The following is a 16,034-nucleotide window of genomic DNA, read 5'->3' as shown; positions in this document are numbered from 1 at the left end:
GTCCGTCATTAGGCTCTCCCCCCTTGGGGATCCTCGCTTCTGCCCAGTGTCAGCCGTTCAGGCCTTCCTGGCGATTCGGCCTGCTGGGTCGGGTTACCTTTTGGTCCATACTGATTCCAGCCCCTTGACTAAATATCAGATGGACAAAATTATGCTTGCCTGCCTGGACCGGGCTGGTTTGTTAACACAGGGGAAGAAGTTTTCCAGTCATTCTTTCCGCATAGGGGCGGCTACTTCTGCTTTCTGAGCGGGAATGCAGCCAGATAAGGTGCAATTAGTAGGGCGTTGGGAGTCGTCTTGCTATAAACGTTATGTTAGATAACAGTTTATTTACAAATTCTTGCAACTAAACATTTTATTTTAAGTCTCCCTAATTAAAGTTTACCCCGACTTTATTAAAATAAAAATAGAAATATACATAACAAAAGAATAACAGTGATGATTGTTGGTTGTGATATTGTGTGTAAATTGGCAAGTGCAATAGTTTTATGAAAGAGCCAATGTGAATATGCAGACATGTTAAACACAATTGTTGTGAGGTGCATCTTGTTGCGAAACCTTCCTTCCACAGTTAGGACCGAGATGCCAACACTGGTTCACGACCTCCAACAAATGAGCATTTTCCAAAGCTGCAGCGACCCGCTCCTTGTCAGCCAGCTGTTTATTCACTGCATTTTCTGAGGCATGAGTTCCCGGTGTTATGTGAACGTCCACTTTGACCCGAACTTGTTCTTCGACATTCAGTTCTTCTAAACTCAGGGGATGCTCCGGATCATTGATTGAACGAATAAGATCGAAGATCTCTCGCTCGTCTATCTGGTCCGGCAGGTCCTCGTCCTGTTCGCGGGCAGTGAGCGACCTATCGCCCTGGCGCTGGTAGATGAGCGGGTTGGCGTTTTCCAGTTGATTCCCCCCGGTCATGCTATAAACGTTATATTAGACCCTGATCGCTTTCCCATTTATGTACTTGTGTAATTTGTTTGCTGTGTTTGTGGTGATTTTGCCTTTTTCTTGTATTATTGACTCAATAAACAACCTTGAATATATTGCGTCTTTCTTTGACAGGTTCAAGAGTGTGGGTCGTGGGGCACTCCATGGTCAACAGACTGGGCCGGTGGGCATCGATCAGACAGTGGACTAGTGGCTTTGTGAGCATGGACTGCGTGTGGCTGGGTTTTCCTGGCATGCGATGGAATAGCTTGCTTTACCGGCTCAGGGAAGCCCTTGCCGTGGCGGGACCCCCTCCACAGCATTTTGTTGTAAAAGCTTTTATTCGACACTTTGTCATAAAGCCAACACACAGTATAATACATACAAACATAAACATGATTAAAAATTTGTTACAATTAGCAAACATTCATAATTTACAAAAGTGCAATAAGAGTAGGTCCCGGACCATCATTCCAATTTGTTTGTAATCTTAAACTGGTTCATTTACTCATTTGCTAATAGAATAACTACGATCAAGCCATCTTACAAGACCAATATTAAAAACGATTTGATACAATTATAAATAATAAAAAAATGCCAGCGATAAAAACACTTTAAATCCTATATTATCATTCCTAGTCTCTTTCTGGTTAAACAGACACCAAGAAGATACCTGCTCACACCAAATGCTATCAACCTGATGGTTGAAGATCTAAGTAATCGCTCTGCCTCTTTATACGAACGTGTTCCCAAGTTTTTGCAAAGAGGTAGGATCCATTTCTTGCGTTGCAATTTGTATGACGGGCAGAAAAAGAGGATGTGAGCCTCATCCTCTCTTTGTTTTAAATCACACAATTTACAATTAGGATCATTATTTACTCCTCCCCACCGACAAGTATTCGCATTGATCTGTAAAACCCCATATCTATATTGGAGGAAAACAGTTTTAGCCAAAGGTGGCTCAATTTCGTCCATGAAATGTTCAAATGTAGGGTAGTCCTTAAATTGCAAGAACTTATGCGTTAATGAGCCAGTAGTGTGTTCATAAACATGGGTGTTCACGTAGTTCCAATAGGTAGATTTTACTTGTTCTTTACAAATATTTAACGAAGTGATTGACATTGCTGGTGTTTTCCAGAAGTGTGAAAGGCCTATTTTTGTGAGCCAATGGGATACATGTCTCAGCCACTTGATCGAGTTAAAAGAGTCCAGCTCCCTAATTTCCAATAATCCTGCTCTATAATCAGCGAGTTCCGGGGTGGACCATAATCTTACCCAGTAGAGCAATGGCCTCAACCAACACAAATGGTCTGTACGTTTTAGACTAATATCAAGATAGACTGGTACTAGGGGCGTTCTTCCTGGTAGTCTTAATAGACGTCTAAAGAACACATTTTCCTCAATATCAAATGTTTTTTTTGTATGTGGCCCCCAGATCTCGGCCCCATACAGGGCGCAGATTGTGCTTTGGCTTTAAAGACTTCAATCGCAGGGGTTATAGCTTTTGAAGTACTCCCACCGTGAATTTTTAGAATGGGGAGGGAGTTTTGCTTAAGTATTATCCTGCTTTTTTCTAATTAATTTATCCAAGACATTCTGCCATCCAGCCTAATACCAAGATAATCAAAAAAGTCCACGTACTCAAGTTTAGTATTGTTTAAGGCCAAGTTCTTCTTAAAAGATTTAGGGGGATTAATGGCCATATACTTGGTTTTAGATGAGTTAATTTCTAACCCCTTTAGGTCGCAATAACTATTAAATTTATTTATTAAATTTTGCAAGCCTTTTGGTGTTTGGGATATTAAAATGGTATCATCCGCAAATAACAATGCTGTGACTGCTTCGTTACACAATTTAGGGGAATCATGATTACATTCTGCTAGGTAGGAGGGAATATCATTTACAAATAAGGAAAAAAGGGTTGGGGCCAACACACACCCATGTCTAACCCACCTTTTTACTGGTATGGCGCGGGTGAGTTCGCCATTTCTTCCCCACCTTACTTTGGCATAATTGTCAGTGTGGAGCTTTATAAGATTAGCCAACAGTTCGTCCGGGACACCCATCTTCCTCAAAGTTTCCCACCAAAGGTAACGGGGGACAAGATCAAACGCTGAGCGTAAATCGACAAATGCAACATATATACTACACTTCTTTATCTGAATATATTTCCAGCAGATACACATGAATCTGTACACCTGGTCAACAGTGCTTGTCTTAGTTCTAAATCCTGCTTGGTATTTAGAAAGGATTTCGGATTCCTCTATCCAAGTTAAAAGTCTATTTAAAATATGTCAGGCAAAAATCTTTTGTAAAATATCAATTAAACTATTTGGTCTGTAGTTGCCTGGTTTGTAGCGGTCCCCTTTTTTATAAATAGTTACTATTTCTGCCCCTTTCCAAGTTTCTGGGATCGGAGTTCCCAACAAGATGGAATTACACAGAAAGTTTATATAGGGGCACCATACTTCGATATTGTGAGTAAATAAATCACCAGGTAATTTGTCCGGGCCTGGTGCCTTACCAGACTTAACTGCTTTTATTGCACACAAGGTTTCTTCCATACTAAATTTCGCTGTGTTGGTGCACTGGGGAAAGGATCCAGAATAGTTATACTCAGGAGATGACCCAGCCAGATCATATAAAATTACAAAATGATCAAACCAGATTTTTTCATCCAGGAAAAAGTCCCTATTGGAGCTACCTGTTTTATTATTTTTGGCTATCAGGTTCCAAAAAGTGCATTGGTCATGCTTCCTAGCAGCATTCAAAAGATCTTCCCAGATTAAGTCATCCCATTCCCTTTTTGCATTATGCAAAAGCCTTTTATATTCTTGTCTGCATTCTCTAACCCTCTTCTGATCTTTAGATTTCACGGCAATGATTAAATTAGTTTTAGCTAGATGACACTGCTTGTTATACCATGGTGTCTCCAGTTCCAATTGCCTCCTTGTATTACCTTGTTTATTTTTACAAGTTTTACTCAAGAGGGGAGTTAATGATTCCACTAAGTGGTAATGCATTTTTAGGACATCATCAGATCCCGGCCTTAAATTTTCAAAAAGGGAATGATTTCTGAGAAAGTATTATAGATGCCCAAAAGCGTATCTTCTTTTGCTAGGATGTGAGGCCATTTTATTGCTTTCCTGTTGTTTCGAGACAACGACCTCAGCCACCTCCCTCTCACATTCAGTCTCGCTATCGATTGTCAAAAAAGGATCCGGTAGTAACCCCAATTGTAATGGAAAATGGTCATTCTCCGGTCTATTCACGACCTTAAAGGCCAACAATAGGTACCAAAGGTTGTTTGATATCAACATAAAGTCGATCAGAGATTTAGACAACCCTTTACTGAATGTGTTGTTAGCTGGCTTACCTGGGTCTAGCCGCCCATTGCATGCCCTTAGATCATAGGATACAGTCAGTTCATAAATCTGCATGGCTGCCACTGTGCATTTTACTGGCTTTGCGCTATCTAAGGGAGGGATATCGTGTGCTCTATCTGAGTTTTCTAATAAGTTTTCGAGCCCCATTATGGGCTCGAATCGGCAATTAAGATCCCCGCCTATGAATATTTTAAAGTCAGGCTCTAGATTACACAAATAGGAGCTAAGTTGTTCTATGACCATTGATTCCTTATTTTGTGGGTTTGGTCTATTATAGACATTTATCATGTATACATCGCCCAGATCTTTCGTGGCTATTTTAACCCCAAGCAAATCATTAGAAACAAGGTACAAGGGCGATACAACAACGTCCAAGGATATACTTATCCAGATTATTAAGCCTCCTGAAGGTCTCCCTCTTACTGATGCAATTGCCCCACAATGAAACGCTTTATAGCCAAGTCTATGTACAATGTTAGTTGCCCATGTTTCCTGTAGAAGTATAATATCATGCTCCTCCAAGAAGGAACTCCAATTTCTATCACAGAGGTTTCTTGACAACCCTGCGATGTTCCATGACATGATTTTTAAATCCCGTTTAGGCTTGCCTTGTACTAGGTTGGCTGGGTGTCTATTGCTTGTATTCGGTGTTTCCCCATCATTGGGTTCCTCCATAATCACTATTCCACGCACCTGATCACAGGGTTCTTTGTTTGGCGCTGATAATATATCTTGAGCCTGTACACTGCAAGGATCAGTCAAATCCCTCTCTTGGTAGTCAACCAGTTTTCTTCCGGACAAATTCCCTGCCCGCGTTGATTCAACAGACTCTGTTACAGAGGACAATACGCCAATACCTATTTTTGATGTTATACTTAATTCCCACTGGTGCACACAAGTCGTAGGGGAAGATGATCCATTAAGTTCATAGCCTTCTATTGTTTGTCAGTGGCCCCACCATGACCAATTTTTGTCCGTTTCCATGCTTGGTGGGTATATTCTTCCAACCGGAGTTGGGGGATCGAAGAATGAGTATCTATTATCCATCAGACCTGGCTGTTGTGGGACTCTGTTAACTTGCTTACATTGCATTGTATAAAAGTAGCTAAGATCGCAGGTTCCAATTCCTCGATTATCTCTTCGTGGTTGTTGGCTATACACAAGTTGTGCTACAGAAGGATCTTTGAAGTTGACCAAAATGCAGTCCCCTTCAATGTCTTTCTGCCTAGAGCCCAGCCAACTAACTCTTCGGACTTGAATTACTTGGCAATTAACAGTGTAGGGTAGAGGTCTATTTTCCCTTAGCCAGTATAAAGTCTTGTTTTTTAGTTCATCGTAGGACTCTCTTTTGTTGGGTTTCAATGGGGGAACTCCAGTAAGTACTACCACGTATGGTTGACACCCTGGTGGGAGGTGTGCGTTCGGAACCTTCTTTGGCGCTTGAGTTCCTATGTTACAGTCAGATGTTTGAACATTGTTGTTATTGCCACAAACTAATGTGGGGACTGTAGATCCCACCCCATCCGTGGGGTTTATAGAGGTATTATTTATTATTTGTTTGGTTTTACGCGGTGCAGGCTTTGGAGGAGCAGCCAATTTTATTCCACCATTGGGCGGTTGTCCTTTGGGGGGCTCCGCTCTTAATCCTCCTGATACAGCATTAGACCCAATTGGATCTGCCACCTTGTCATTCCTGAGTGGGCGAGCTGGTTGTGCTGGTTTAGGAGACATTGAGCTCCTCTCCGTCCTTACAGTGTCTTGTCCAATCTTAGAATGGAGTTTAACCAGTGATTTTAGGGCAAAAAAGTTGTTCAAGGATGTCTGCTCGAATTTATCCAAGCGGTCCGTGAGTCCTTTCAGTCTATCAGTTACTGGTTGCAGTAAGGATATCATAAGGGATTGGATCCGTTCCATCAACAAGTCTGGTACTGGTAGTTCTTCAAGATCATTTACTTGATCCATGACCGTGACCGAACCAGCAAAGGCATTTGGTGGGTCACACTCCGGAGGTTCACTTCGTTCACTCCCATTGGTCGCAGAGTCAGCATCTGGTTGTTTACTATGAACTCCCCCAAGCATGTAGTTTTTAAGAATTCTTTTTAAGGCCTTTAGTCTGTAGGCTTTGCGTGGGGTAACTAGTCTTTTCCGTTTTACGGCAGCCCTACTTGTTTTCTGAGGTGGTGATTGTAGAATTAGCTCTGTTGGAGTGTCATATATCGTTATTAAGGACATGACCGGTGGGGCAGTCACTGTGATATTCGAGGAATTTCTTTTTTCAACATTAGCTGATGTTTTCTTTATAGGTGCTGGGTCAGGTGTAATTACAAGAAGGTCACTGTCCGATCTCAAATCAACGGCACAAGGTTGCTGATCGCTAGGGATTGAGGGAGTAGTTGATTCCGATGGAATAATGTTTGATGGAGATTTGGCCTGCGCAAGTGACCTCATTGAGGATCGCTTATGCGCCAAGTATTCTCGAGATAGTCTACGTTCTGCTAAGATGATTTCCTTCTCTACAACAGAGACGGTCCGAGTGATAAAATTATCCATGGTCCCTAGCGTAGAGTTTCCCCCTCTCCGTGAGCATCTACCTGAACGAGTAGCCATTGGTGAGTATGCAGACATGAAGGTCGAGTGACACATTTAGCAATGTTATTTTACCCTGCACAATAATCCTCTATTTTACCTGAGTTGTTAGAGGGCTGGCCCGTCCCGGCCCCTGCTGGCCCCGGACGGCCACAGACGGCCCGCCCTTTGCCCGGGCTTCGCCCGGCGTCCCGCTTGCGTCCCGCAAGACGGGCTCTCCTCCGATGTTATAGGATGGGCGGTGGTGGGCAGGGCAGGCAGGGGGGCGCTGACCGGATGTCACGTGGTCAAGCAGGGACTCCTGGGATAGTGAGTCCCTGCCACGCTACCCCTGGAGCCTCCACAGGTGTTCCACTCTCAGCAGCCAGACAGGGGCAAACAGCGTTGGTGGGCGTTAGGTCCTCCCACGAGCGAAGCGGCTCCCGCGCAGCGGGAGCGGCGAGCAGCTGACAGCTAACAGCGAGGGCAGAGGGGACAGGCAGGCTCCCACGTCGTGCAGTCCACAGCAAGGAAGGGTCACACAGACAAGTGTTCCAGCTTTCCTTTTTACTGGTTTGCCGGTGGGGGCAGGGCAGGCAGGGGGGCGCTGACCGGATGTCACGTGGTCAAGCAGGGACTCCTGGGATAGTGTGTCCTTGCCGCGCTACCCCTGCAGCCTCCACAGGTGTTCCACTCTCAGCAGCCAGACAGGGGCAAACAGCGTTGGTGGGCGTTAGATCCTCCCACGAGCGAAGCGGCTCCCACGCAGCGGGAGCGGCGAGCAGCTGACAGCTAACAGCGAGGGCAGAGGGGACAGGCAGGCTCCCACGTCGTGCAGTCCACAGCAAGGAAGGGTCACACAGACAAGTGTTCCAGCTTTCCTTTTTACTGGTTTGCCGGTGGGGGCGGGGCAGGCAGGGGGGCGCTGACCGGATGTCACGTGGTCAAGCAGGGACTCCTGGGATAGTGAGTCCCTGCCGCGCTACCCCTGCAGCCTCCACAGGTGTTCCACTCTCAGCAGCCAGACAGGGGCAAACAGCGTTGGTGGGCGTTAGGTCCTCCCACGAGCGAAGCGGCTCCCGCGCAGCGGGAGCGGCGAACAGCTGACAGCTAACAGCGAGGGCAGAGGGGACAGGCAGGCTCCCACGTCGTGCAGTCCACAGCAAGGAAGGGTGCATTTGATAATCCACTTGGGGGGCAATGACATTACAAACCTGGGGAGATCTACACTGCTGCATAAGATGAAGTCTGATTTGGGGATCATCTGTGGGCTTATGCGTGAATGCGAAGTCTGGTGGTCTGAAATTGTCCCCAGGAGATCTTGGCGGGGTGCTAAGTCTAGCGAGGCAATTGAGAAGTCTAGGAGGCGGATCAATGCTGCCATGAAAAGGTTCACCCAGCGTAGGGGCCTAGGCGTTTATCAAACATGACATGATTCAGGATAAAGTTAAAGGTTATTTTGAGACAGATGGGGTTCACCTTACGCCCGTTGGCTTAGACCTCTTCCTCCTTGATTTAAAAGAAGCACTCATGAACAAGGGTTGCAGGTAGCGAAGGTAGCAATGGTGGGGGGCCCGTGCGGCAGCGGGTACCACCGCACGGGCTGTGGCGGAGTTACTGGGCGATCCGGAAGAAGAGAGGTGCAAACGATGTACTTCAGCGGGCACATAGGGGTGCCAGAGCCTAACCTGTAACCTCATGGGAGGTGCAGGAATTCGTGTCGGCGCCCCAGTAGTCCTTCGGGCGGTTGTGGGCCTGTGCAACCGGGGGTTTGCCAAGTCACGCCCCGCAATGGGCGTGTCAGTATACATTATGGTAATTGTGCAGCAGTTGGGTGGTTCGCCACTGTGCTGTTTGGCTCAACAGGCGGGCAGGTGGCGAGAATGCGGCCTGCCCTTGGATCGCCCGTAAGTTAACCCACCGTCATTACATATGTTGTATGTAATAAACCTGCAGCAACTTTTCCCAAACCTTACACTTGTGTTTGTGTGTTATTTGCGGGTTTGGGCATTGTGGGGCGGGGATATCTTGTGGACCTGATGTGACTATGCGCTTGCCCGAGGCCATGCAGTGGCCACAGAGAGGGCGGGCTCCTAGTCTCAGAGGGCTGCCCCGCCCCTGTATGATGACCAGCTTTCTCCTCCCCTCCTGTTGGAGGAGGCAGGCTGTGTCGCACGTCCGGGGCGGCTGGGATGGGCCTCCAGGGGTACTTTAGTTCCCTGTCCCTGTTGGAGGGCCTCTTTGCCGCTCCAGACGCCATCGCACGGGTTATCCGGACACTCTTTCCCACCCTTCCTCGAACTCAGAGTGTCAGATTGAGGGGGTTGTTGGGGAGCTTTAATGTGTTCCTTTATCGTTGCAGGCGGAGTTACTGGGCGATCCGGAAGAAGAGAGGTGCAAACGATGTATTTCAGCGGGCACATAGGGGTGCCAGAGCCTAACCTGTAACCTCATGGGAGGTGCAGGAATTCGTGTCGGCGCCCCAGTAGTCCTTCGGGCGGTTGTGGGCCTGTGCAACCGGGGGATTGCCAAGTCACGCCCCGCAATGGGCGTGTCAGTATACATTATGGTAATTGTGCAGCAGTTGGGTGGTTCGCCACTGTGCTGTTTGGCTCAACAGGCGGGCAGGTGGCGAGAATGCGGCCTGCCCTTGGATCGCCCGTAAGTTAACCCACCGTCATTACATATGTTGTATGTAATAAACCTGCAGCAACTTTTCCCAAACCTAACACTTGTGTTTGTGTGTTATTTGCGGGTTTGGGCATTGTGGGGCAGGGATATCTTGTGGACCTGATGTGATTATCCCCCTTGATTCTGGTAATATCGAACCCAGATGGTGGCCACTTGATATCCAAACTATACCCACATGCCTTGCACTGAATCGAGATACTACAGTCAGGATAAAACAGGACTGGTGACTGGGAGAGGGAACTGGGCATATTGATAGCAGACAAAATGTGGTCCTACTGTTGCCTTCAAACCCAGAAAATATCCCTTAATCATAGACATACATTTTTGCTTGTTACATTTATTCATTGGACATAACTTACGCCTATAGAAATTGCAAGATAAACATAACTAGCCCTGACCACTGCCCCAAATGCTGGGCCCCTGAGGCCGACTTCGCACATCTTATATGGCCATGCCCTATCATTTCTGCCTACTAGTCCGCCATACACTCACATATTACGGCGATGTTGGGGATTGCTCTGCAACCCGACCCCACGATTAAGCTTCTTGGATACACAGCTGACTTACCCAGATCATCACATAGACTCGCCTCCATGTCTCCTTGTCTTGCTAAGTGCGAAATTGCGGTACAATAGGGAAATGCAACACTTCCCACATACACTGCTTGGCTCAAACAATTGTTTAACTGTGACAGATTGATTACAGACTACACTGATCTTCAACCACAGACTGCGTGCCCCATTGATACACGGCAGCCTATTTGTGACTGTCTTCAAACGTTGGACTAACCATGACAGATATCAGTGTAACCTCCCTCCCCTGTGCATCCCCTCAACACCACATTGATTCACACCGCCAAAATGTTCCTATCGCTACTCTACATTCTTAAGCTTGAACTAGCCTCATTATGATGTATTATCCTATATGTTCACTCATTGTGAAGTTTCAAAAACATGTGTTTTGGAAAGATGCAATCTCTGCAATTCATGTTTTGATAATGTATGGTACTTATTGGCACATGTGTATTTTGTGTTTGTAAAATCGATAAAAATATGTTTTAAAAAAACGACACTAAACCTATACCAAACCCTAACTAACACTATGCTGACTAACTATAACTAATCCTACTGCAAATTAAACTGGGAAAGTCAATAGGAGGAGGAGGAGAATCTCAGATTTGCCCAGCAATCTGCTCCACAGCCTCCTGCATAGTCAGTAATATTTCTCTTATGCTGGCCTGCTCACTCTCAGGCCTTCTGTCCTGTGCCTCCTCATCTGTCACACCATCTGAAAATTATATGAGGATGTCATTGTTCCTACGTGCCTGGGCAACCTTCCCTGGGGCTGCACGGTAGAGTTTCTTACTGTGGCCTGGGTTGTGGTATGTGGCATGGTAGGCACAGGCGAGGGCTGTGCTGTTGTCTGGGTTCTTGTAAGTGCATCCTGTCTGGAACCCTCTGATCCTGTTGGGCTGCTGGTGGCGTGGTTTGGGAACTGATCCCACTCCTCCAGGCCCCATTGGCCTTTGCTTGGTTGCATTTGACAGCCAACCTCCTGCAGGCCTTTGCAATCTTGAAATGAAATTACACCGATTTATAAAGCGCACAACTACCAAAAGGCATCAAGGCGCTAAAGAGAGAGGAGAGCTTCAAAGAGAAAGACCAAGGAAGGAGCTATCATCACTGGGAAACTACTGGACAGGAATTAAAGAGCGAAGAGCTATGTCTTCAAGGCTTTCTGAAACCTGTTATGTTCCTGAAGATCACTGATATCACGTGGATGAGAATTCCAGTGTTTTGCTGTATCCTTGGAAAAATCCCTGCTTCCCATCTGGTCTCTGAATTTAGGCACAGCTGCAAGGATTTTACCCACTGTAGGTTGCACCTCCCAATTCAAATATCCAACAAACAGTAATTTATGAATGTCCACCCAGTAATTACAATGTTCAAGTTTCTTTATTCTTCTTTTTAGTTTGAAACAAAGCACCGGGCAGCCAACACGTTTCGTTCTTTTAAAAAAGAACTTTGTCAGGGCTGTAAAGACATTTAAAAAACACATGTATAATATAATCTTAAAATACATTGACATCCAGCAATACTTTACACATAATACATCCAAGACAGGAGACACTCTAAAAAATAATCCTACAGAAATATCCTTTTTTACATAATCAACACTCATATTCGCATCAAGATAATTTCAATCTTTACTAGAAGATTTATTTATGATAAGTTCATCTTGCACAATTAAGACCAAGCCTAAACTACACAGACCCTTGACATTCTTCTCCGGTGATACGAGATGCTTCTGCGATGTGACAGCTACAGCGGTGACATCCTTGTCCAGTGATGCGACGGCAGCAGCTGCGGTGGCTACACGCTTCTTCCTTGTGAGTTGCGCTTTTAGCTCCTTGCGACACGAGGTCCTCCAAAAAGCCCAACACAACTGGAGGCAATACCAAAGAACTCTTGGGGAGCTGGTGGTTGAAGTCTGTTGTCCCTGAGACTTCAGCAGGAGGCAAGCTCTTTCTCACGCCCTTGGAGATCCTTCACAAGTTGATTATTCTCACTACTATCTTGTGAAATTCAGGACGAGCCATTACTCTCACATACAGGTAGGCATGTTGGTCAATGGCATAATGAAAGAAATGGGGGTGGTGTTGGTGTCTCCTGAGAATCAATGCATGATCTGGACATTATCAGTGTGTGAGATGAAGTAGAGTCCCTGGGTCTGAATGATGATTACCGGAGGAGTCGAGTGAGTGGGGGCTGAGTGAAAACATTTGAGGAACTCTGTAGTTTACCATCTTGGCTTCAAAGGAAATGGAGGGAGCTTGAGCTGTTGCACATTTTGAAGTGTAACTGTGGCTTTCCCCTTCAGGGATGCATCTGAGAGTCTGCTGTCTGCTCATGTGAGGTATGGTATTTACATGCCCTTACCCATTCCTGCAGTATAGCAAAGTTGCTTGCTGTGTAGAGTTGTGTGGATGTGTTTCAAATATGACCCCCTACACCATAATATTGTACTAATTGCATGCAAGACAGTACAGCAAGCCAGATTGGTGTACTGTTCTGAGTGAAAGGCACAGTGCAGGATTACATATAATACATAGCATAACAACATTACTTGGTTAGTGCTGGGGCACTAACTGAATGCTAGAAGGGATGCAGCCACCCTGGTGACATGGTGCAATGTTCTAAGCAGTGGTATCAAGAAGCTAATGTCACATCAGTGTAGGCACAAACCAGAAAAGCAACATATGTTGTCAAATGGGGCCCTTACCTGCACTCACTCTTCCAGGCAGTGCAGGCCAGCAAGCTGCCTAGCTGTGTTACGTTGTGTGTCAATACTCAAATAGGCCCCCTTGTTTATACAGAGGTTGTGTGAACAATGTAAAGGTATTGCCATGCGAAAGGTGACAACAATGTAACATGTCCTCATTTACTTGTAGTAACATATGTTTCATGTGTCCCTGTGTACTTGAAAGTGAATAGAAATTAATTATTAACATATATCTTTCTCTTTCCAGAGGGACAAACAACACCTCCAGTAGAGCAGCCTGTCCTTGGTGACCACCTGGTTGGTGATGCTTACCTGCCCTCATGGAATACACCTTCCAACACCTCCTGGACTCTTTTGAATCTTCGCGTCCAGTTATGGCAAGGGACGACTACGTTCAAGTGTCTCCAGAGGAGCTGTCCCCCACAGGACATGTCGCATCCTGCTGTACAATCCCATAAATAGGAGGACCATTACGTGACTTTCAATGGTGAGTGGTAGAAGTCCCAGCAAATAAAGATGGATAAGTTGCGGGTGGCAATGGAGACAATAGTGGGTACCCTACTGCTACAATGGTAGGTGTCTGAGCCCTAATAGGGGTATACAAAGTCTATTGCAGCCACCTACTCTTGGCTTCATGAGATTGATGACTCCCTAGCTGACATTGCTTGTGTCATGATGCAGAGGGCACAACAACAGCATTCTACTTCTGACACCAGTGTAGTCCATTCAGCTGGGTGCCATCCGTGTCCTTGCACTAGTTACATCTCCATTAGGCTAGAAATGGAAGAACACATTTTTATTGAGCAAAGAGCCAGGTTGTTAAGCCTTTTCTAAAAGTTAAAAGGTCTGTGGCATTTCTCAGGTGAAAAGGCAAGTCGTTCCAAGCTTTGGCCACACAATGAGCAAAACCTCTACCACCCCACCGAGCTTTTTTTGTGTGTGGCACTGAGACCAACTTGGCCCCTAGTGAGTGAAGTGCGGTTTTCGGTATGTACCAATGAAATTTCCTTTTTAACTAGTCTGGTCCTGCATCTTGAAATGCTGTAAAAACCAAACAGAGGGCATTAAAACAAACATGGTTCCTTACCGGGAGCCAGTGCAGTTTTTTTATTTCCTTGGATATAGGAGAAAACCTGGACGTGCCAGTAAGCAGTCTGGCAGCTGCATTCTGCAGCAGTTGAAGTTTGTTCAAGAACATTTGTTGAACATTTAAACACAGCCTGTTGCAGTAGTCCAACCTCAACATTACAAGAGCCGTGACTACTGTTTGCCAGCTACCCTTGAGCAGGAGCGGCAGTATTTTCCTGAGTGTTCTAATAACATAAGTTGTTTTTGTTGCCACTGAGTTTACTTGGTGACCAAAGGTAAGACTCTCATCCACTATTACTCACAATTTTTCACCCTTTTTCGAGGGCATAGGGAAAGAACCCATCGAGTTTGGCCACCAGTTTGGTGTCCAGAAGTAAGTATCATTACCAAACAATATGACCTTAGTTTTACCAGTATTGGGTTTTAGGCAGTTCTCTGCTATCCAACTCCCAACTGAAATCATGCAGTCTTGAAAGTGTTTATCCATTCCCGCCTCCTTGCCGCGTAGCAGCTAGAGACACCACAATTTGGTCTCCCAGTGCACCAATTTGTCCTCTGCTAGATAAAAAAGACCTTAAAAGATCCCAGGCTTTTCCCTGGATCCCACATGCCTTTAGGCGGTCCTTCAAGATGTCATGATGGACCATATCTAAGGAAGTGGACAGATCCAATAAAATCAGAGCTGCCCTGTCACCCCGATCAACGGCTTACCTGATCTCCTCTGTGGCCTTAATGAGAGTAAACTCATACTATGTCCTTCTCTAAAGCCATACTGGGAGGGATCCAAAGCTTGTGCCTCAGCACGGAAGGTACTTAATTGTGTATTCATGATTCTTTTCTTTCAATTTTCCTGGGAGTGGGAGCCTGGAAATAGGCAAAAGTTATTTGGATCCTTAGGGTCTAAACTGTTTTTTTTTTTTAGAAGGGGCAGAATAGAGGCCAGATTTCAGCATATAGGAAACTGCCCTGTTACAAACCTGTCATTAAAGATTGATGATAGTGATGTCACAATCTGAACCGGGGCCAATTTGGCCACTGTGAACGGACATAGGTCATAGGGCGACCCTGAATTTGCTGAAATACTCCTCACCTCCACATTTTGTATGCCATGTCTCCCAAATGGACTCTGTCTGGTCATCATTAACTTCCTAAAAATGTTGCTGCTGTCCAAAAAATCTACAATTAGACTCACAGTAAACAATGTGAGGGACCGTCATTCTTGACTATAATTTACTCATAAATGGCAATTTTTAAAAATCCATAATGAGTATGTATTTTTTTGCTGAAAGGACTAGATATAGCCTGGTGTAAGTGTAACCTACTTGCATCTCAAGAAGTCTGAGCTAAATTAATTTACACATGATCTCTTTGGATGTGCATCTACAGCAAGTATAATCACTGAATTGGTAACATGTGCAAAGTGTTGTCTCCCAATAGAATGTCAGAGTTTAACAACAATCCACAGTCTCTTGATTGACACACAGTGAGAATATGCTTCCAATCACACAAATACGTACCACCTATAAATAGGATGTTTGAGGCTTGTGAGGCTATAACACTGTTCCACTAATTGGCTCCAAGTTCCCTGGTCTAGACCGGCACCTTTTACAAGGGCTTCTAGGATCAACTGGCTCCACATCTCTTACCAATATATAACGAGGCCCTCACTACGGGTTCACTGCCACCCACTCTGCGGGAAGCTGTTCTTACGTTATTAGTAATGCCAGGCACAGACCCCACCCTCTGTGCTTCATACTGTCATCTTTCACTTCTTAACCTGGACAATAAAATATTGGCCAAAGTTCTAGCGACTAGACTGGTCTTGCTTATGGAAGAACTGATATCACCAATACAGTCTGGGTTTGTTCCTCACAGATTAAACTCATTTACCCTCTGCACAATATTTGTGGTCCTCTAAGGGATATCCCTGACAGTCCCTCCAGTAGTGGCTCTTCTAGGTGTCGAGAAGGGTTTCGATTCCCTTGCATGGTCCTTTTTGATGGCGGTCCTACATAAACTCAGGGTCCCTCCTCCCTGCATACCCATGATTTAATTGCTATAAAAAGCACCACTGCCCTGTGTGCGGGTTAA

The 16,034-nt window shown here is 45.4% G+C and overlaps 1 pseudogene; it reads right to left on the bottom strand.

Moving 5' to 3' along the window:
- Positions 1 to 309: 309 nt before the first annotated feature.
- Positions 310 to 921, bottom strand: LOC147726227 (cytosolic iron-sulfur assembly component 2B pseudogene; annotated as a pseudogene).
- Between the last annotated feature and the right edge of the window lie 15,113 nt (positions 922 to 16,034).

Source organism: Lissotriton vulgaris, chromosome 3_1 (assembly GCF_964263255.1).
Source record: "Lissotriton vulgaris chromosome 3_1, aLisVul1.2, whole genome shotgun sequence".
Lineage (NCBI taxonomy): Eukaryota > Metazoa > Chordata > Amphibia > Caudata > Salamandridae > Lissotriton > Lissotriton vulgaris.
Note: the sequence above shows the minus strand (reverse complement) of the source record. Positions and strands in the feature narration are given on the sequence as shown.